At 39.4% G+C, this 21,431-nt stretch overlaps 1 protein-coding gene and 2 non-coding genes across 3 annotated transcripts in view; all 3 read left to right on the top strand.

Moving 5' to 3' along the window:
- Positions 1–21,431, top strand: part of nrp1a (neuropilin 1a) — a 131,967-nt gene that overhangs the window by 19,826 nt on the left and 90,710 nt on the right. The window contains exons 2-3 of the mRNA XM_088071748.1: positions 7,128–7,198; positions 7,421–7,477. The gene's annotated coding sequence lies outside the window, so the exon portion shown is untranslated. The remainder of the gene's footprint in view (positions 1–7,127; positions 7,199–7,420; positions 7,478–21,431) is intronic.
- Positions 6,716–6,787, top strand: trnaa-ugc (transfer RNA alanine (anticodon UGC)). The gene has a single exon. It is a non-coding gene; the product is annotated as a tRNA-Ala (tRNA).
- On the top strand, positions 6,994–7,075 carry trnas-aga (transfer RNA serine (anticodon AGA)). Its single transcript has one exon. It is a non-coding gene; the product is annotated as a tRNA-Ser (tRNA).

Here is a 21,431-nt window from a genome sequence, read left to right as displayed (position 1 = left end):
ATTCTACTCATTGACTGTCTAAATAACAGATGTAGCTATCATGACATAACCCATTAGTTTGTGGACTGCCGTTTTAAAGCCTAGAGTTTGGCGTTTCCACAGTTGCTGTCTTTTGGGGTTTTTTGGAGCCAGAGGTGAACCTATTTGGATGAGTGTTTGGATCTGTGTAGGAGTGAGGGCTGGATCTGACTCATAGACTGCGGCGACCAGTAGCAACAACTTGCAGTCTGTAACTCAAGTAGCCCAACCCTTTAATATGTGTAAATTTAAGCTTTGGTAAAATGTAAACAGGTAAGCTATATACAAATTTACCCCCCATACAGATGCCATGAATGTTGAAATTAGCTATAGAGGCCAAAATCTTTTTGTACAAGGGTGTAAATATGTTGATTTCCGCTGTAAAGTTGGGCATTTCAACTTGGGGGTCTATGAGGATTTACTCTGTTTTGGAGCCAGACTCAAATGGCCAGTCGATGACAGTTTCTGGCACTTCCACATTGCCTTCATTTTTTAGCTTTGGAGATGCCGCCTGGTTATGCTAGTGGTATGCTAGCAAAGCCTGTAGTCTTGAGCTCCAACTAATGCTGGCTCAAGTGACATCAAACTTCACAAAGAATTTGTTCAAAGTCTTGAAGTCTGAAGTCATTTTCTGCAACTCTTGCAAACAGACTTTAATGTGAAAAATCATTGTCCCCTTTAAAAATCAGCTTGGGGCTGAGATAGACAGGGTGGGGATGTCAGAAATTATTGAGTGATGACTAATGCAGAGACCCGACAGCAACAGAGTGATAATAGCCCAACCCAACACATGTGGTGCATGAGAAACTAAAAAGAGCTCTGGCTGCAGTAATTACTTTTTCCTCCCATCATAGAAGAACAACAACTAATGCAGGTTCCCCTCATGATGATCCAACATTGCAACTAGTGTGTCATGTTTTTGCTCTTGTTTTACGACCTCTAAACATGTTTCATGAGGTTTGTCCACATAAACACAGAGACTGCAACTAGAAACATGGCAAAGCAAAAGTGCAATAGCAAAATTGGTGCTACCTAAAAGAGAGAAAATGGTCCATGACAGTCATAAGTCATTGGTGAGGGGCCAACATGTAGTCTGCCGTGTCTGTCGGCCAAGTCACAGCAAGAATATATGACAGGCATAGATCACCGTTTGTATTTGTGTTTTTGTGGGATTGGTTGGCAATCTAAAACTAGCGAGCATCTTGCAATGGAATCATTCCAATCACGATACAGAGATCTACGACTTAAAAAGAATATGCGCATTCACAAAGATTCCTTTTACTTAGAGTTGCTCCTAGTGATGAAATTCTACGAAAATTCTCAGATTTGTGACATTTTCTCAGAATTTCCCCTTAAATGTAAGACTAGGTAAAGACAAAAGTTATTGAAAAAGCGTCTCAGCCCTTAAGAGTTCCCAAGGTGGAAAACAGGAGTAGGGAGGAGGACTTTAAAGAGACTTAAGAGTCTTAAGCAGAGGAGAAAATGGTGGAAAGACAAAGAGGCAGGAGAAATATTCTCCAAACGCTGAATAGCAATGAGTTAATGAAATTTTACAGATTAGATGGTGCAGGGATAATATTTGTGGTCGATCTCATTAGAGATGTGCTCACATATCCTGCCCAAAGCAATAACAATGTAACACCAGAAAAAAAGAGTGATCACAACATTAAGGTGTTTGGCAAGTGGAAAAATGCAACAGTACAGCAGTATGATCACACAAACTGTGCTTTTAAAGTCTCATATCATGATTTATTTCATTTCATTTCCTTTGGGCATGCACATCTTGCATGTTCACAAAAGGGCGTGTCTGTGACAACCAATCACACCTGTTAAAAATGCATCATACCTTGCAACAGGGTCAGCAATACCTCTACACTAAGATAAACGTTTCTATCTCTTTCTTGCTCAGAGTTGCTCTTAAGAATTTTCCTAAAACATTCTTAAGATAGGACTCTTTTTAAGTTAAGTTAGGTGCTTTTGAGTTTTCTCAGAATGTTTGTGAATACAGCCCCAGTTTAAATTCTGGTCGACTGGTTCCTTCTATAGGCTACTCAATTTTTGCCCCCCTTGCTTTGACCACACTAGTCTTCAAACTGGGCCTTTAATTGATAGCTCTGTCAATTTTGTGACTCCGTACTGCGACACTATCTCCAACTTTTTGCCCTTTTTTTCAGCATTTCAAGCAATTGCTCCATTTTTCAAGCTGTAACATAGATTAAGTGAAAGAAACACTACCAGCATTACTTAAAAATTCCCCAACTACCCAAAGTAAAAACAACAAAGAAGCATCGGTGCCTCCATGATCTCAGCCTTTAATTTTGGCTGTTTCCTTCCTCCTTCTATTTACAGCCAGTGCGCACTCTTACTCATTTGCTCGCTTTGTTTATTTCACCCTCCAGCAACCCTCAGGTTATGTATGACTGTGTGTTTGCCTGCGACATGCCTGTTTTTCTCATGTGCATATTTGAGAGGACGTGTGACATGACAAGGAGGGTTGCTGTCTGTCTTTCTAAAAGAAGCAGGTGATCATTTTGTCTTCCTCCTCCACGAGATAGAAGAGGTGTACCAAATAATGATACACAGTAAAGATTACAATCGCCCGGTGGATGCTTCCTCCCCGCTTGATTGATAAGAGATCTCACTTGTGTGTGTGTGTGTGTGCGTGCGTCTGTGTGTGTGTATGTAAGGGTGAATGAGACAGCCAAGACAATAAAATTCTTGGGCAGAATGACACGGCTATTTAGCAGCTAGTTATGCATAATTATGCTGCAAATGTGTTTTGCGCACTTAAGAGTTGGCATCATAGACAATCACTTAGCCTTAGATTGCACACAGAGGATAACACACACACACACACACACACTAATCATGATAATAGCATTTGTTAGCCGGACGGTTGAAAGCTCCAGTGTTGACAAGAAAATGTCTCTCAAGAGCTTCTTGAAAATCAGCCTTTATTCACTTAACGTTATTATAATTTTACAAGGCAATATGAATTCTATGCACCGTCTATCTCTTTTTTTCCCCCCTAATAACATTTCATGTACATGTTCTGCTACAAGGCACAGGGTTTGGAGAGATGAAGGGAGTGCTCCACCACAAACCCCGGCTGGCTAATCAAAAGATTTAGCAGAGCCCTGGAGTTGGAGACTCACCACCATGTTGCACTAGTTGGAGTGGGGAAGTCTAATTATGTCCTGAGGGCTGAGAGGGGCTTCCCTCTCCACCTCTCTCTCTCACTTCTCTCTTCCTCCGTCACAAACACACATCTCTGCTAACTATCACACACACGCAGGGTTAGCCAAGCTCCGGCCACAGCTTGTTTACCACCTCCAGATCCTCTGACACCCTTCACACAGGAGCCTGTCTGGCCATCGAGACCAGGTGACAGATAAGCTAGTGGACACTCCACGTCCAGGCATATAACGACGCTGACCTTTGTATACACAGATAATCAGTGACTCATTCGGCCCTGAGTCCCAGAACCTCTGTTGTTTAGGAAGGTTATCTCAATTTAAAAGTGGAGTCTGGACCCTGCAGGCATGTGAACAGGATCGCAAGCTTATGTGACCTTTTTAGCCTTTGTGTTTGCAGAAACCTCAGAGCTGGCCCTGGTTAAAGGTTAACACTCGGCATAATAAAGCCGCTTTTGTAGTTGATGACCTCTGAAAACATGGATCTCGTCAACCGTACCAATGTAAAAGTATGTAAGGCATACATTCTGCTCCCAAACAAATCAGCAGGCAAAACAAAATGCTTGTTGTGTGCTGCTTTTAGCAGAGGCTGGGCAGTGTGTCTTTGACCCCCTGTGCCATGTCACAAAGACCCAGATTGTAATCAGCTGAAAATGTATCCAAAGCACATTCATCACATTTAAATGCAGACACGAAATCAGAAAACAAAGTACGCTCGCAAAGCATTGCGGGATTGCATTTACCTTATTATTATTATGTTATTATATTTTTATTTATATTATTATGTGACAAATATATGATGGATTGATTGATTGATTGATAGATAGCACATAGTGTATACATGCAGTATGTAATATGGATTTGAGAAATGCTGTAAAATCAAATATCTAAGATTTTACATTATTATTTAGAGGGAAAAAAAGGAAAGATAAACTAGGAAAAATATTGAGTACCTAAATAATAAACCCCTGTAAACTCCTGGTGATTGTGAAATCCCCTCTTCATCCCTGTAAGTCGTGTTTAATTCATTATTTATAACTATGGTTTTAAAATTATTTATAAATTATGGTTTATGCTTGGACCTTATTGTAATTCCACATTAAAACTGTTCCGTAGTTTCACTCCACAGATTAATATACAAAAACCTTTCCTGGTGGTACAAACGCTGTAAGTTTTGAAATTATTATTTTTTCCTTAAATTATAATCCCACAATGATCAGTATTTGGCAACCCATTTTAGCATTTTCTATTTTTTATTTGTTTATTCGTCCAGGAGAATGATGCTATCTGCTATCTATTTACTAGATGACAATCTCCCCTCTCTCTGTCTCTTCAGTACATATTTGTTCTGCTAAAGCGAACAAGTCGGAATTGCCCGAAGTGCCGGTGTTGTGTTGAACTCTGCTCCCTCTGTTGAATAGTGCATATATACAGGGATGTGAGTCATACAGTGTGTCATACACTGCTGTTCCCTGTAGGAAGTCTTTGTCATACAGATGCACTGCTGTAAAAGCCCTGTCAGAAACCTGGTTACATGAAAACCAGACCAGGACCAGGTTTCCAATGATGTTGCAGGAATGAGGTTACTGCAGAAGGCCCTCCGTAACCGGGTTACTCAAGAATGACTGAACTCAGTCATTGAAGCCAAATATGTGGCCTCAGACAGGTAGTAAGCAGCTTTTGCACGTGTCTTTGGCCTGCTGACATTTCAGCATGTTGCCCAACTCCCCTGACTAAGTTTGAGTGCAGTGTTTTAATATTTGCCCTGCCCCAGAAGGCAGCCCATACCTCTGGCTTCAGAGCTCGGAGTGAAATTGAGCACTCCAGATCCTATCTATTTGATTTCTCACAGTCCTAATATAACCTCTTCCACATGAGTCTTTTTATTACCGCTCAGGGAGACAAGCTTTATTTGCAAGCTGTTTGCTGTAGCAAATCGTTATTGCTCCATGGCATTTCAATTGAATAAGATATCAAGTTATTGTGTCATTCACTGGGCCCCAGACGTGACTCCAATAGGAAAATAAGATATTGAAATAGGGATTTTAATAAAGGGAGCTGAAGATATGATTCTACCTGAAGAGGGGAGGAAATACACAACAATAGTGTGAGAAGAATAGTATTCCCAAACTGATAGCTCTTAATCTGAAGCACTCCAAACATCCACATGCAGAGATAGAGATTTTGTGACAAAGCACGTTCACAACTACTTTTCACAGTGCTGTGAGATCTTTCTGTCATGCTGGGATTTGTGATTACTTCCATGTACTGCAGTTTAAATGTAAGGTATTTGTGCATTATTTAAAGGTTTCGATTGAAAAATAGACCAAGTAATTTACGTAATTACTAATTAGTAATTTTTAAATTTAACTTTTCCTCTTCATTCATTAGTGGTTCGGGCCTTCCAAGTCATGCACAGACAGTCCTTTTCCCACAGACTTGATAAGAAGACTTGTTTAATTTAAGAATTATAATGCCTTAATCTAAATGAATTTAGAGTTTAAATGTTGCCAACATCAACTAAAGCCCCTTTCCCTCTGCACAAATAACCCACTAACACCTGCTAACATCTGACAGTGTTATTTAACCCTTTGAAACTTGAACAAATTGGCTTGATTCCTTTCGAAAACATGGAAGGAAGGCAATGAGCAATGCAAGAAGAAATTACCCAAAAAATTAGCAAGAAAATTATTTTTAAAAAGTAGTAATTACTGAAGAATTAGAAAAAAAAGGTTTTAATATAGTTTTCTGGACATTTTTCCCTTGCTTGTTTTTAATAATTTCCTAAATGTAGTCATTTTTTTGCCATTTGTAAGACGTTCCTTGCCTTTTCTCCGTGTTTTCGAAGGAAATCAAACCCATTTGCTCAGGGTTCAAAGTGTTAATGGGAAAGCTTACAATCTGCATTTTCTCCCAGGTCAAGTGACTCTGCGGTAGTTAGGGCTCAAGCTCATGTCGGCTTCTAACAGCAGCGATGGAGATACAACACCAGGGTGGATGTGGTCATTTTAGCCCCTTTGCCAACAAGATTCAATGGCGGGCAGCCGCCAGTCTCCGTTCAAGCAGACACCAGGAAAACAAACAGACAGACATACTTGTTTGCAGCAGACCTGTGAACACAGCACTGGTCTACTGCCCATGGGGAAGGTGTCTATAGCCTTTATTAAGCAGGTTTTCCCTTGTTTAAAAAACCTGCATATGCATTAATTTTGGTGGGAAAAAATGGTGTAATGGTGGTCTTTCAGAAAACCTGTTTTGATTTCGCACATCAAAGTCTGCTTACAGGTTTGTTTGAGGTGATACATTTGGATTACAAAGTAGTATTTACAAAATGAAAATACATGCATTAGAGAATGTGAGAGTGGGAAATGTATATTACCTACACAAAGCACAACTACAGTTTGCATATTAGTCAGATTTGTAGTTCTTGTCAGGTGTTGTGAAAAAACAGTTCACCTCATACTGTGTGTAAGTAATCTGATATGTACAGTCTGTGCTGCATAGGGGATGTAGCTCAGTGGTAGAGCGCATGCTTTGCATGTATGAGGCCCCGGGTTCAATCCCCGGCATCTCCAGTATGCTTTATGTCTTTCTGGGAAAGTTATCTTTCCTAGAAATGGATAACCTCTTAGGGCAGGGTAGTCTGTACAAACAACTGTAATGATCACTTGGTCTCGTCAACCATGACAAAGCCTTGATGTCCACGTAGTCCTGGCCATGTTCTCATTAGCCATTGATATTACGGAAAAATCTTAACGTTGGGTTGAGAAGTGATATGTAGGTTGTCGTGGCCGAGTGGTTAAGGCGATGGACTAGAAATCCATTGGGGTCTCCCCGCGCAGGTTCGAATCCTGCCGACAACGAATAACACTTTTAAACACCACCAATGACACATTTGTACATTGTTCATTGCAGAATCCACCTGGAACTGCGTTTTCAAGAAGAGCGACAGGCGGCACACCTGCAGCTCCTGTACAAGGCTCAAGGTAAAGCTGGGTATTTTTACTTATTCATTACATTTCATATAAAATAAGTCCAATCAATAGACTAACAAGTGTAATAATGCTGTAAAAGAAAGTTAGGTAAGCCCACATTTCTTGTTGTAACACCAACACCTAAACAAGAAAGAAAGAATCTCCTTCAGCACTCTGTCTGTACTAAATCTGTTAAATATACATTTTTTTTTGTCTGTCATGTAATCCAATCAGGTACCTATCAGATATGCCCTCAAGATAATACTGAAGACGTAACCACTTAAAAGATGGGTGAGTACTTCCTTCTGCCTGTCTTCCTTTGTTTATACTATTTAAATGGAAATCAAATGTTTTATATTGTGATATTACCTAGAAATTACAAACAATGTAGCCAAGCAGCATTCATAGCAAACGACAGGAATAAATAGAAGCAGGGCGTCTGATAAAAGTTCAGCTAAAAACGGTACAGCTGCTTCACTCCCCAACAGTCAGGGCATTCCAATAGAAACTAATGCAATCAACTGATTTGCCGCTGATAATCATTCCTGTCAAATTCGGTTAGGACACTATTTCTTGAATGAAAGTGTTTTCACCAGAAATTATGACGGAAGAGATATAAATATGTCTAACTGCAACAGATTTTCTTCATAAAAAAAACAGCAATTGTTGGGTAACGTTAACCCCAGTCTTGCTGTCAGCAGTGTGACATGATATCAGTCTGCATGTGTTATAACATTTTCCCCACACTATGTATTGGTACAGTGGCAAGAGGTTGACCAGTGTTCCTCTCTTCCATCACAGTTGTATTTTGTGTGACTTGTTTTTGAATTCGATGGCAAAGATGAGTTTGTGTATCGGTCTGAAAAACAGTTTCTGTTATCAACAGTTTGATTCTTTTGTCTGTCAGCTCTTTCAGCATTTACCATTAGAATGATCATCCCACCACAAAACTGAATAATTGATTTGCCTCAGTGTGAAAATGTGTAAAATGAACACACAAGCATACTAAGCGAAAATCATATATTTTTTGCCATCGAACCTTATGTCATAGTATTCCATCTTTATTGCTGTTACAGTACATAAACATAGTATTAACAAGTGCCGAAAACAGATAAAATATTAATTTTTATAACTAACCCTTACATATGACTACTGACACTGCTAAATGTGTTATGTGTAAATCTGCTTATTTCTGACAGCAGAACTCAAAGCTCTGCAGGTTGTAGTACTTCCTTTTACTCTTGGGTGTCATTTTTGGGAATGAACCTTGCCCCCATATTGAGCAGAGCAATTAAAAATCAGGTTTTTTTTTCAGTCAAGAGCATTTGGTGAATTAGATAGGTTGACATAATTTGGAATTCCGTAGAGTTGCAACTGAAACTCGGTAAAGTAAATTCACTGAATAAAGCCTGAAGGCCCCAGGGCTTATCTTTGCAAACCTGCCAGCACTGCTGCTGTGGAAGTATTTCACCAAACCAGACCGATATTTGGCCAAACTGGTCTGTTTGCTGCTTAAATGTCTGGACACACACAGGCACTTTTTCTTATCTGCCTGCTGTCAAAATTGTTGTGGGACACCCAGCACGACAACACACACAGCCTCGCATCAGGCAAACGCAGACAAACAGACAGAATCTTTCGCCATCAAACTGACAAACATGCACACACCTGCGCACACTCACACACACACACACACACACACAGGCGCACACCTTATCACAGCAGCGGGAGGTGGTTTTGAAGCTGTGACAAACTGTCCAGCCAGCTGAGGCTATCCATGGAGAGCTTCTCTGTTGTGTTGTTTGATGCTGTTTTAGTAATTAACTCAGACAAAAGCTCCAGCAGCTCCCTTCTGATGTGCACTCAACACACACACACACACATTTCACATCTATCCTTCTTGATAAACAGGGAGTCTGGGGACATGCAGAATGTGTCAACAACATGAACGACTTCATTCAGAAATAGTTTCAAAGCGAGCATGTTGGAATCTGTGTTTGTGGATGTGTGAAAGAACGGGAGGTTTTGATCGTGCCGATGATATCAAATAGGAAATATTTGTCTTGCATCCTTTTACAGATCCTGAAACGTGTGACTTGCGCAGCAATAAGTGGAGTTTCCTGGGATGTTTAATACGTTGGCACATGATAATTCTGTGAAAACTGTTGAACACAGCAATGAGAAACTGCAAAAAATGAAACACTGTGAGGAAAAAATCTCTGGAACTCTTTAATCATTGGAGCTTTTGCGCCGCAGAAAGGACTTATCCGGTATATTTGCATTCTTACTGCTATAGGAATAATTTATTTTACACTTGCCCAAAAGGGTTTTAGTGGTTAAAACAGATTGAAAATGGGTATTCTAATTTAGTTTTTCACTTCCTCAAAGCTGGGAGGACTCACGAGAGACAGATTAATGTTGTGTAAACACTAGATGAGAATAACAATCATCTTGCCAGATTTTCCTGTGGTGTGAGGTATGTTCAGAGTGTTTTTTACATCCTTCCATCTGCTCTGAAGTCCATCCTGATTTTAATTTACAAATATTTCACATGTTCAGTACTCTGATAATTAATTCAATAATCTAATATCCTGTTGTGAGTTAGAAACCACTGGCCTGTAAAGAAAACTAATAGTTTGTTCTTCTGGCGTATTGACCGCCATGTTTGTTTACTCTGAAGTGATGTTTAATCACTAGAGATTTGAGAGGCTTCCAGTTTTGCGAGGTTTCCAGTTTTGAGAGTCTGGACTCTGGATGTTTGCGAATGAAATCTGTGAGCGTGTGGTGTGCTGTTTTGTCCAAGTCATTGTTCTCTACACACTATGGGAACAAAACTGTTCAAATTATTATTACATATCACTGTGGGGTCTCACATTTTTTATATTAAAAATTATTTGGCGCTGGCCAGTCTTAAGAAAAAATGGTCAATATTCAAGCAACAGAGGCAGAGATATCCCTAGTATTGTTCAAGTTCTAGAAATGCTGTGGACACTATAAATTACCTACAGGCTGTGCTGAACCAAGCACTTTGAATTTGGGAATGCCAAAAAAAATAAAATTAAAAAAAAAAATAATAATAATAATAATTATAATAAAAAAGGGATTGCATATTTTTAAAAAATGCATCAATAGAAAATTAAATGTCAACCAAATATGGATTGGTGATAGTTTACATTTAGGTAGTTCTGGGGGTTCAGAGCTCACATCTGACCTTGAAAACAGCAGTTAAGAAAATTTCACCATTAAGTAGCTGTTTGGAGGCTGTACTTCTTACTTCGGCTTCGAAATTTGCAATAGTTAAGATGTCGGTCCTGGCTGATTTGGCAACATCCATGGTTACTGGTTGTGTAAGCAAGTGTGGTTAAATAACTCAAGTCCCAGAATTCTGAGCAGAAGCAGAAGGAAATTGCATTAGCAGTAACGTAATACAGCTAATTTGACTGAACAGTGAGGCTGATATCAGTGAGGGAAAGTTACAAACACAAAACATGCATGCGTCTTTTGGGAACCATTTGTGCATGAGAAGACAGTCAGGTGAAAGAATGGCAGAGTCCGTCACTAACAGTGAAAACCACAACATAGAAGAGGTGATAACAAAATGTAAATACACTGAATGGCTATATGACCATAAGTTTAATCAAAAACTTATGGTCTGATTTTTAAAAATATCTCAAGGACAAAACTTCATCTGCTGATAATGATCATGATTAGCTGACAGACAGCTAGAAAATGGAATTTGTGGTGATTTTTTGTCAATTTGATATTCTTCTGGCAAGTGCAATACATGCACACTAATATGCAGATTGTTACTGGTCTTTCCTTTCTGCAGACAAACAGCACTGAACACATACTTTGTTAGTTATAATGGACCTTAACAGTATTTATAGTTGTCACCATGGAGCTCAGCAGCGACACGCAAACTTGTACTTTTCAAACATCAGACCAGAGCGCCTCACTTTATTTATTTAAGCCTGTTTCTCGTCTCGAGTGTTTGGTGAAACAGGAGAGCTGTGTTTTCATGTTTGGAGAGAGGGTTTCCTTGGCAAATAACTAAATGCGCCTCTCATGTGGTGATACTGCATTTGAGGAAGGTGAACCTCGATCCGTGCTGTTTGGTTTAGCTTTTACAACACTGATTGCCCTCCTCTGGTTTGACATCTTCCCCTCTATATTTATAGGGGGGCTCAGAAGTTTATATTGAAAGGTCAGAGGAAAAAATAACCATTTCTTCTGCACAATAAACATTACCTTTTGTGGGTACATCAACCGTGAAATCTTATAACCGGTCTGAATGTGGGTAGCAGGAATGAAGCTTTTTGAATCCTGGATTAAACAAGCAATAAAAGATCCAAGTCGTTTGCGAGTTTCCACAAACGTCTTATTGAATCATCCAATATCCAAGCTAAACCCCCCCAAAACCCACCTGGCACTCTCAGTTGAACTTGAAATTGCCCTCTCCAAAGAAAAACCCTCACCCACATTGAAAACCCAAATAGATTCTTAGCATTGCATCGTGCAGCCGAGTAAGTAAAACATTCCACGTGTGTTGGTATCGGAGGAGAGTTGTGGGTTCAGCGTGGCAGACTGTCAGAGCTATTTCCAAAGCAGCATCATATCTAAGTGAGGTCATTTTGTTGAGTTGCCCCCGAAGCAAATTGCCTAAAAGGCCCCTAATAACTTTATTACCATATATATCAGGGCCAGGCTTTAGTCTTGCCTGAATTTGTGGGAGACTTGGAAGACATCTGTGACCGCTGTGCCGCTCCTCCACTCTCTCCTCGTTCGTCTGACCTACAGTCATCGCCGACTTCTGCGTCCTTTTTTTCTCCCCTCTTTGTTTCCCTGCCTGTCTTCATTAAACTTGTCAAATTCCTGCTGCAGTGATGCCAGGCCTGTATTATGCTCTGCTGTTCTCATCACCGTGCCCTTCAGTTGCCTGGAAACTGAGTATGACGAAGACATGTGAAGAGGCAGAGAACACCTCCTGACACAAACTAAACATCAGACCTTGTTATATAAAGTATACGGAAACTTTGTGAATGAAAGTGAGGTGCAATTAGGGTGAACTGTTGGGTAGATCAACATTTCCTTCTCAGTATGCAGTATTGGTTTTTCTGTGTCCTCTGCAGTTAGGTCTTTGGCTGATATATGATTCAGGGGTATAAAAGATTGGATAGTTAATATCCTTGATGTCTGAGGCAACCAAGGACACTTAGATTATGAGTTTTTCGAAGAATGAGGAAGCCCAAACACACATCCCATCAAAAAGCACTTTAGACAAGTCTGTATGGCCAATGCGACAATTCTGTTTTATGATGTTACAATGCTGTAAGGTTTTTCAAGGTTTAGGCACAGTAACAACTTAGTTAGGTCAGTTGAAAGATCATGGTTTGAATTAATGGTTACAATAATAATTGTACATTTGTGCAAAGTTCATTTGTGGTTGGAAACAGGAAACGTCTCCAGTGTTTAAAGGAACTCAGAGCATATGAGTTCTCAGCATGGATGTGGCTGAGATATTTCATTATGCCATTACGCAATTATATCTTTACATAGACAAGAGTGAGTTGCTAGTATATTAATGATCTCAATGTCATTTACAGAACATTTAAGACATTTTATTGACCCATGTATCACTGCTGACCTTCTCCCTATGCAGACTTTGTCACTTTTAAATGACACAGCACTACTTCCTCCTTTGTCCATGTCATCAACATAACAAAAGCAGCTAGATGACTTTGTCACTTGAACCTAAACATGTGTGTTTTCTTTGCTGAAACTACACAGTCTTTGCTGAATGATTATAAAGCATGCACACTTCCAAGAACTACATCCAACGATGACGGCTGAACATCTCAGTCCAAAACCATGGGCATTCATCTGCTGCTTCAACAGCCTTCTCTTCTGGGAAACTGGCTGCAGGGTTTACTCCCATTCAGCCACAAAAGCATTAGAGATAAGTCCAACTGATGTTTGGCAATAAGGTCTGACTCACTGTCTACTCTCCAGTTCATCCAAAAGCTGTTGAACAGGGTTGAAGTCAGGGCTCTGTGCAAACTAGTCACACCAAAATGGGAAAACCATGCGAATTTGGAAGCACAATACTGTCTTAGAGCATTTTCAAACCTGCTTTGTATTTTCTGATGGAATTGGACTCTGGTTTGTTTTCCATATTTGGTGCATTTAGAACACAGCAACAAAGACCTTTTAGAGAAAGTGGTCTTGGTCCGGTTACAATGTATTTTTTAGTGGTTTGTCATTTATACTAAAGCATTAAAACCTCTCTTCATTAGAACTAAAGTACTTTGACAGAAACTTGAAAAACAACCTACACCAAAAACAGGCAAAGATACACAAACCTACTTTTGGACATGTAGTCATGTCTTCATTGACTGCCTGGCAGTAAACTCATCATAAACTGGAAAAGTAAGTGTTGACGTCTTACATTCTTGACAAGTTTCTGCAGAAGGCCAGAGAAGATGTGGGCAAAGCTGAAGTTTCCAATTTGGTTTTCTCACAGTAATTATAAAGTTATTTCATGGTCCTGGTGAGTGAATTTTCAGGAAAATGGTAGTGGAAGCAGATAATTGTGGATGGTGGAGCTAGGATGGAGCTGTACTTTTTCCCCTAAACAAATATGTAAGTAAATAATAATAAAGTGGATTGCGATTTGACTTAAGCTACTAAAAAAAGGTGCTGGTGTTTTACTGGCAGTGTTGTGCACAAACCACCGCTATGCACGTGTGATTCAACAAGCTGAGGACTGATTATGTATTTATGCCTCACTTTCAGACTGTATCAAGAGCCATACATCACCAAACCCAGTTAGACAAGTGCAACTATGCACACACTTATGAACAGCAAATCACTTTCATTCATTCAGCTAAAATCTACACAAAACATTTACAAATACGCTGTCAAGCATAATGCAGTTTGTTACGCTCACAACATTAACTCAGTTTGTCTTATAGATAAATAGACTGACATGAACAAGCACATTCATCCATCCTGTGTGCTATAAAATGTTCCCACCAACACTGACAGAGCTGGACAGCTCAAGTCGCTGCAGTGGCACAAACTGCACTGGCTAACTGGCTTAATTGGCTTTGGGAATGAGAGGATAATGAATAATAAATGGACTCAACAAAAATACTTTATTTCAGCAATAGCTAGCAGTCACTTCAAATCAATTGTTAAAAAATTTGTTTACACACGTCACACAAGACAGATTCGTATGTTCCTTCAGTTCATAACAAAGCAGTCAGTCACTGTGTCGACGTCCAGCACAGCGGAACGACAAATCGATCCAATGTGACAGAGCACATCTGCACACACTTAGTTAATGCAACCAAAGTTTAAGTCACCAATACAAATCAAATTCAGGATTTTTGTTTATTATACAAATTAGCCTTTATTCAGTGTTTATTTGCAAAAGTTGTCTTTCTTTAGAATTATATTTTGCCAATAAAACTATCAAGTACCATTGCACACTATTGGATTTTTTTGCAGATATATATCGACTCATTTGGCCAATAACTGATACCGATACCTGTATATTCTGCCTCCTTTTTTTAGTGATCATCATGTCCCTTCTGGAATGGAATTAACATCATATTATGCATACTCTTAGTAGGGGTCAACAGATTATAGGCCAGGCAGATTATTGTGGTCCATATTTGGCATTTTGCTGATTATCTGTAACTGTGTTTTATTTTAATGATTAAATGTCGGTAAAAATTAATTCATTAAAAATGCAAGGACAGCATCAACATGGCAGGAACTTTTGTTTTATAAAACCTCAGGGAGCTATTTTTATTTATTCATTTTTTAAATTATTTTTTCACTTTACTTGCTGTATATAATTCTGAAAGTTTCATTTTTTATCAAAAATTTACTAAAGGCATTTGAAAAAGGTTTTGTGTGGGACTTTGTTATATTCCAAATTCTAAATCTTGAAAGAAAGATTTTCATCTTTAGAGTAAATGCATGCCGGCTCCAAGTATGGGTTATCAATCTCATTAACTTCTAATAATCGGTATCGGCCCTGAAGAAACAATATTGGTCGAACCCTAACTCTCATCATGATGGCCCACCAGCAGATGGAGATATGAAATACCATACTTTTTAATGTATCTAATATTAAGTCATTGTAGAAAATAAGAAAAATACATCAATATAGGATTGATGTTTTGTAGCCTACATGTTCACTTCATCATAAAAAAAATAAAAATAAAAAATGTTGTTTGTCATATCAGCAGAAATCAGTATTTTGGCTGATTCCGATATTTTATTTTAAAGCCAATATCAGCCCATAGCGATAACGTGCCGATATTACACAGGCAACACACCAGTTTGTTCTCTCTTCTCCAGTAACGAAGGAGTGTATTGTTAAGGGTATAAAAAGGCGGAGTAGGGAAAAAAAAGGCCGGCTCTAACAAGACTGGCCTGCCAGGAAAATTCCCAAACTTCCCGATGGCCAGTCCGCACCTGTTTAACCGTTATGTGTCGGGTGAGAAGCAGGAGCAGTGAACAGACAGGACTTCCTGCTCTTCACAGATTGAGGTGGCCCTCCATCAGTCCATCATCACGAGCCTGCAGTACGTTGACTTTTCAAAGCAGTGAAAGAACAACATATCACATGCCATCCGTCCTACTTGTCACACTGCTACCCATTGTGTCTTGTCAAAGCAATGTCCCGTCAGTTAAAAAAAAAAAAAAAAACGAAACAAGGGCGGCCGATCCGTGCATCACTGCCACGCAGCAGCTGACACTAAATCGATGCGGGGGGCATGTATTTGTGGGTCGCTCGGCGGCCACAGAGCTAATGACAAAACAAGACAAATTAAGTGTCTGCTTAGGCGCACTTCCTCGGCTTGACAGGATGATGGGGGCGGCGTAATGGGAAAAGAGGGGAAGAGCAGACGAGAAACCATATAGCTGAGAAGAACACTTCATTTTATAGGCCTCATTTGGAGAGTTGGTGGATGTGCTGCACACAGTGTGATGTGACACTGATTACCGCCGGCATGTCAAGGCAAGATAACCTCTGCACGTATGTGTCATGCTGGGCGTGCATGTGCATCGTGTGTGTGGTTTGCCTCAAGGAACCATTGTGAGGCTGCAGAGGTGGCAGAGTTAGAGAGGCACAGACCAGGCAGGCCCGATAAAACAGACAGAGGCATATCGGTACATCAGACGCTGGCAGCGAAACAAATGGGGTCACAGTAGGTCAACAACATCACAATGTCAGTCTCAGTCTGCTGCTGGTATGACTCTTATTCTTGCAAAAAAAACCGAGGAGCCGATAAACCTGCAGCTGAGCTCTGACACACCATTGCAAAACACAGAATAGTTACTCATAGTCTGGCTTTTGATTCATATCAGTGAATTAACAGAGCCTGAAATGATCGTGTACGAAATGAAAGCAACAGTTAACAAGAATGCAATGTGTTGGGAGCGAGTGTGTTGTTTGTGTTGTTCTCACGCCAGCCTTCCTTCTTTTTTTCTTTTTTTTGAAGCCTTTCGCTGAAACCTGGTGGCGATTACACCCAGCCATATGTCTAGTCTGTGAGCGCCGTAGCTTCGCAGCCATCCAATCCATTTGGCCTTTTAAAAACAGCCACTCTCATCAAACGCTTTATAATTAACCATAAAATATGACTGGAGGAAGTGTGGTGAGCTGTCGCTGTTGTCCGCTGTCCAAAAAACGAGCCTGGCTTCCTCTGGCAGGATGATTTCATGAGTCTTTATAGCAAATTAAAACCGAGTAGTGTGACTGTGTGCAGCACTGGGTGTTTATTTTCTCTGTATTTCCTAATAATAAAAAATGTAAATAACTAAACGAGCGAGAAATATTCAAATTGGAACTTTCAAACCCCAAAGTCTACCAGCAGACTTTATTTCATACATGTATTTATGTTTTTAACCCACCTCAATAGCCCTCTGGTTATCTTGAGAATCATGTCAGAAAAAGCGAAAAGACCGTTGTGGAGCTATTTAGTAACCAGTATGAGGCCTGTACCAATAAACATGTACTTCTCAAGGCTCAGTGCAAGGAAAGCTGATGTTCACTGGGGACCTGGCTGGTTTTCTTTTTGATAACAGTCTTCTCTTTTTGAAAAGCCACTAAATCTTTGGAAGCCGAAGTGGAAGTTTCTGCATTCCCAAGTTTCTCACTGTCTACTATTTCTCTATTTTTCCTCTCTATCTCCCTTACACAGTCCCTCTTGATCTCTCTCGTTCACTCTCTCTTTCTCTCTATATATATTTTAGTTTTTTAAAAATAACGTCAGCCTAATAATAATAATAATGATAATAATAATAAGTGCCCTGGACCTAATAATCTGTCATTCTGTTCATATTTGTTCTTGAAAAAATCCACCACTGTTTACATAAATACAAACATTTACACACAGCTTTTGTTTTTCTACTCTGTTCAATACAAGAATGGCATTTGTAAAATATTCTGTGCTCATTACTAATTACTAACAATCACAACTAACATACAATACATACAATATTTTTTTGTCATAAATTCATAATTAATCTGGAAAGTAAAAAAAAACCCAAAAAAACAAAACAAACGGCAAGTAAGGCACCAGAGTGTATGAAAGAGCATGAAAATAGAGCTTGTGCATTTAACAGAAATCTTGGACGCACCCCCCTGCTGAGGTCCAGGCTAAATCTCCATTGTCCTCAAATCATAGAAACACCCCATATATATTTATATAAAAGAGTACTGTTTGCTAAAGCAAATACAGAATGGCAAATGACTAATGTAAATTTCACACAGTCTTTGTAGATATGAAGAATGAACAGAAAGAATAAATCCTTATTTTGCCACGTCTAACATGCTAAAACAAGCTTTCCTACCACCCACACAGTCCGCTCTGCAAGAGTTATTTGTGTGAGTAAAGTTCAGGTCATCACTTACTTGTTATTTAACCCTTTGACGCCTGGATTGACATCAGTTTTCTTGTGCTGCGTTCAGATGTCTTTTCACAGCCATTAAGGGTTAATTTTCCTGTTTTGGGCACATTTCAAAATACTATAAATTCATTTGCTCTCTTACTCATCTTTTCTGGTTAGAATGTTAAAAAAAAATAGGTCTGGCATTGATTTATGTTGTTATTGTCAGCTGCACTAGTCCCTATTTCAGAACTTTATAGCTTCCTGACCCAAACCAATCTCCAAGAAATTAAGATCATATAGCCTGTGAGCATTTTCCTTTTTTTACCAACATGATTTAAAAGAGAACTTCCGGTAATAATGTCCATGCATATTTTCTTCACTCTGGTACAAACAGAGTGAAGACACAGGGAGTTGGTTGGGGTGGATGTTGGACGTACGAAACAAAGGACCTGAAAACTCGCCTGTGGTTCGGTTTAGGCAACAAAAGCACTTTGGTTATGATTAAAGAGGACTGTGGTCTCAGTTCAAGACTGTCAACAAATCTTGTGTTGTGCTGAGTCAGTGTTGACTTTTCAATTTTTTTAACAAACACCATGTTTTCTTTCTAACCACAACTGAGTACATTGAGTGCCTACCATTACCATGAAACTAAAATCATGCTTTAGTTTCTATGAATGGAAAGTGTTGGAAATGTAAATAAAATATTTTGTAAACCACCTTTATCCTTTATCCCTCAACCTTTAAATATTGCCAGTATAGATATTTTGCAATTTTGCATCATAAGATAATGTTTCTTCATAATGTTCATACAAAACGTTATTCAGGTGCTATCACGTTTCTTTCACAATGTATTTGCTTTTGTAGATAAGTAGTATATAAACAGTATTTCTAGATAACAAAGTTTCTCAGAAGCGCTCAGACCTAAGCTAATGCATTTCTCAAATTATTCTAATGTGCCAAAAATGTCCTCCCACCCCAATATATTGATAGAAAAATATGGCTTTGGGTTTGGTGTGTAGTATTTAAACCACTCACATATATATGTAGTTGCATTTTTTACAAAAGCACAGTCATTTCTTTATCTGGGCACTGTAGTTTTTAGAAAATGTTACTCAAACAGGAGGAAATAGCGCAGTGTTGGGAACTAATTTCAGCGGTGGATTAACGTGCATCATTTGGTGTTGTAGTGAGGATTTACCTTAACATGGCCTAGGGCAGTCGTTCCTAACTGATGGGTCGTGGTCCAGAGGCAGGTCGCCTGTCAATGCTGAGAGGACTGCAAGTGACTTGTGAACAGCAACAGACTCAGTGTTGTTTTCAATTGTTTTTGGACAACAATTCAATTGGGTGGCACAGAGGACAAAAATATATCACGCTGTGATATACACACACAGTTCTCTGTATTAGATACATTCATTTTTTTGTCTTTTCATGCGATTTGTTGACAATAAAAACAATATAGAATATCACAATCCTTATCCTTTAATATATTTTACAGGTAAGATTTAAATAGCACTGAATATTCTGCAGCATAATTTAGTTATTAATTTAGTTGATATGCATCTTGTGTCGTCCACAAAGATGTGATCACAGTATATTCCTCTGATTCCCTTTCTCATTCCCTCCCCTTGACTCCCGTGCTCTGTCTCTCTGTCTGCATCCAATTACATTTTTCTCTCTCCATGTCAACCTCCATTTCTCTCTCCCTCTCTTTCTGTCTGCGTTCGACTCCAAATCTCTCTATTTCTCCCTCTCCCCCTCCCACTCTCTCCATTTCTCTGTCTCTGCTGAGCACAGTTTCTCCCTCCATCTCTCTCTCTCCATCAAATTCCATTTCTCACCCTTGATGCGTGTACATTTCTCACTCACTGTCCCTCTCGCTGCACCCAAATATTTCTATCCTTTTCTCTTTCCCGTCCTGCGCCTATTTGTCTCTGCCCGTCTCTTCCTCCTCTCCGTCTCTGTCCGGCCGCATCGCTTTCTCTCGCTGTCTGTCTCTATTTGTCTTGGTGGACAGGTCGGTTTCTCTGAGGGCTGCACTCTGACATGGTGAAATGGAGTTAGTTTGTTCCTGCAGCGACGGCGGCACTTTGCAGTCAGGATAACAACTCCAGATATTGACGGAGAGGAGGGAGTGGACTTCAGGGGTCAGTGTGAGTAGGCAAGGAGGATAGGTGAAGCTTCAAAGCGCTGCACACATCAGCTGAGGCATTCTTATTTTTTTACTTTGCATCAGGGTTTTTTATTTTGGTGATGTTGCCGTGTATACAAATTGCAACCATTATATAGAAATGGCTAAGTTATTCTCTCTTTCTAAGGTTGAATGCGGCGCTGAAGTATGAATCCCGCATACGCCATCGGTATCAATAGAAACTGATGTTTTATCAAGTATAAATCCAGCTATAAGCTCAAACTGTTTGTTCTCAACACTTAGTGGTCTATGATTGCCTCGCAATTACAGCTGCGTCAAATAGGTACATGGCCAGTGAACTTGGTGCTAAATCATGAAATACAATTCAATGTAATGTCATTTTCTTTAGACAGGGAAAGTGCACAATACAACAGTAATGTTATGTAAAACAAGGAGAGATGAATATCAGGTTTTAGCAAAGCAGCTAGTTTCCGCCGATAGTCCCTGCGCAGGTAGTTGGAACAAATAAATTAATGAAAGAATTTGATTAAATAAAGTACAAAACATCACAAAACATTATTATTCCCATATCCCAGTCCAACTAATTATGATAATTTTGGAATTTGTGCCAAATTGCAGCTATAGGGCACAGTCAGTCTCACATCATAAAAAACAGTTTGCAACATTCACAAATACGTGCAAAATAAAAAATCAGTTAGTAACAGTGCTGCACAATCAGATCCCCACACACACTAATTCACAAATGTGTGCAGTTTTGCTGTGACATATCCATCGTTTTGTCAAACATGAAAAGGTTTGAAAGTTTAAACATGTTATTAACTCTGTTGGAGGAGTTTTCCAGTGATTTATGGCCACAAAAGAGAAGGATGATTTTCCTAACGAAGTCTTGCATTTTGGGAAACTGCACTCTCCCCTGGTAGCTGACCAAATGACTAGTGTAGTTTTTTTCATAGCTGAGTGTAACATTTAAGAACTTTCATAAGAACTCAGACACTCTTCCTACATTTGCATTTGTGTCACTGAAGTTGTAACTTCTTCCAGTAACCGATCTGTCAGATGATTACGAATTTGGACGGGACAGAAATAAGCTTGTAGGAATGTGGTGAAGAAATACCAAACTGGATATTCTCCCTGCATCAAGCGTGGAAAGTAGATTACTCGAGCACTGCATTTAAAGAAGTA

Source organism: Plectropomus leopardus, chromosome 21 (assembly GCF_026936395.1).
Source record: "Plectropomus leopardus strain MGB_pleo_1.0 chromosome 21, ASM2693639v1, whole genome shotgun sequence".
Taxonomy (NCBI): domain Eukaryota; kingdom Metazoa; phylum Chordata; class Actinopteri; order Perciformes; family Serranidae; genus Plectropomus; species Plectropomus leopardus.
This window is presented reverse-complemented; position numbering and strand designations above follow the sequence as displayed.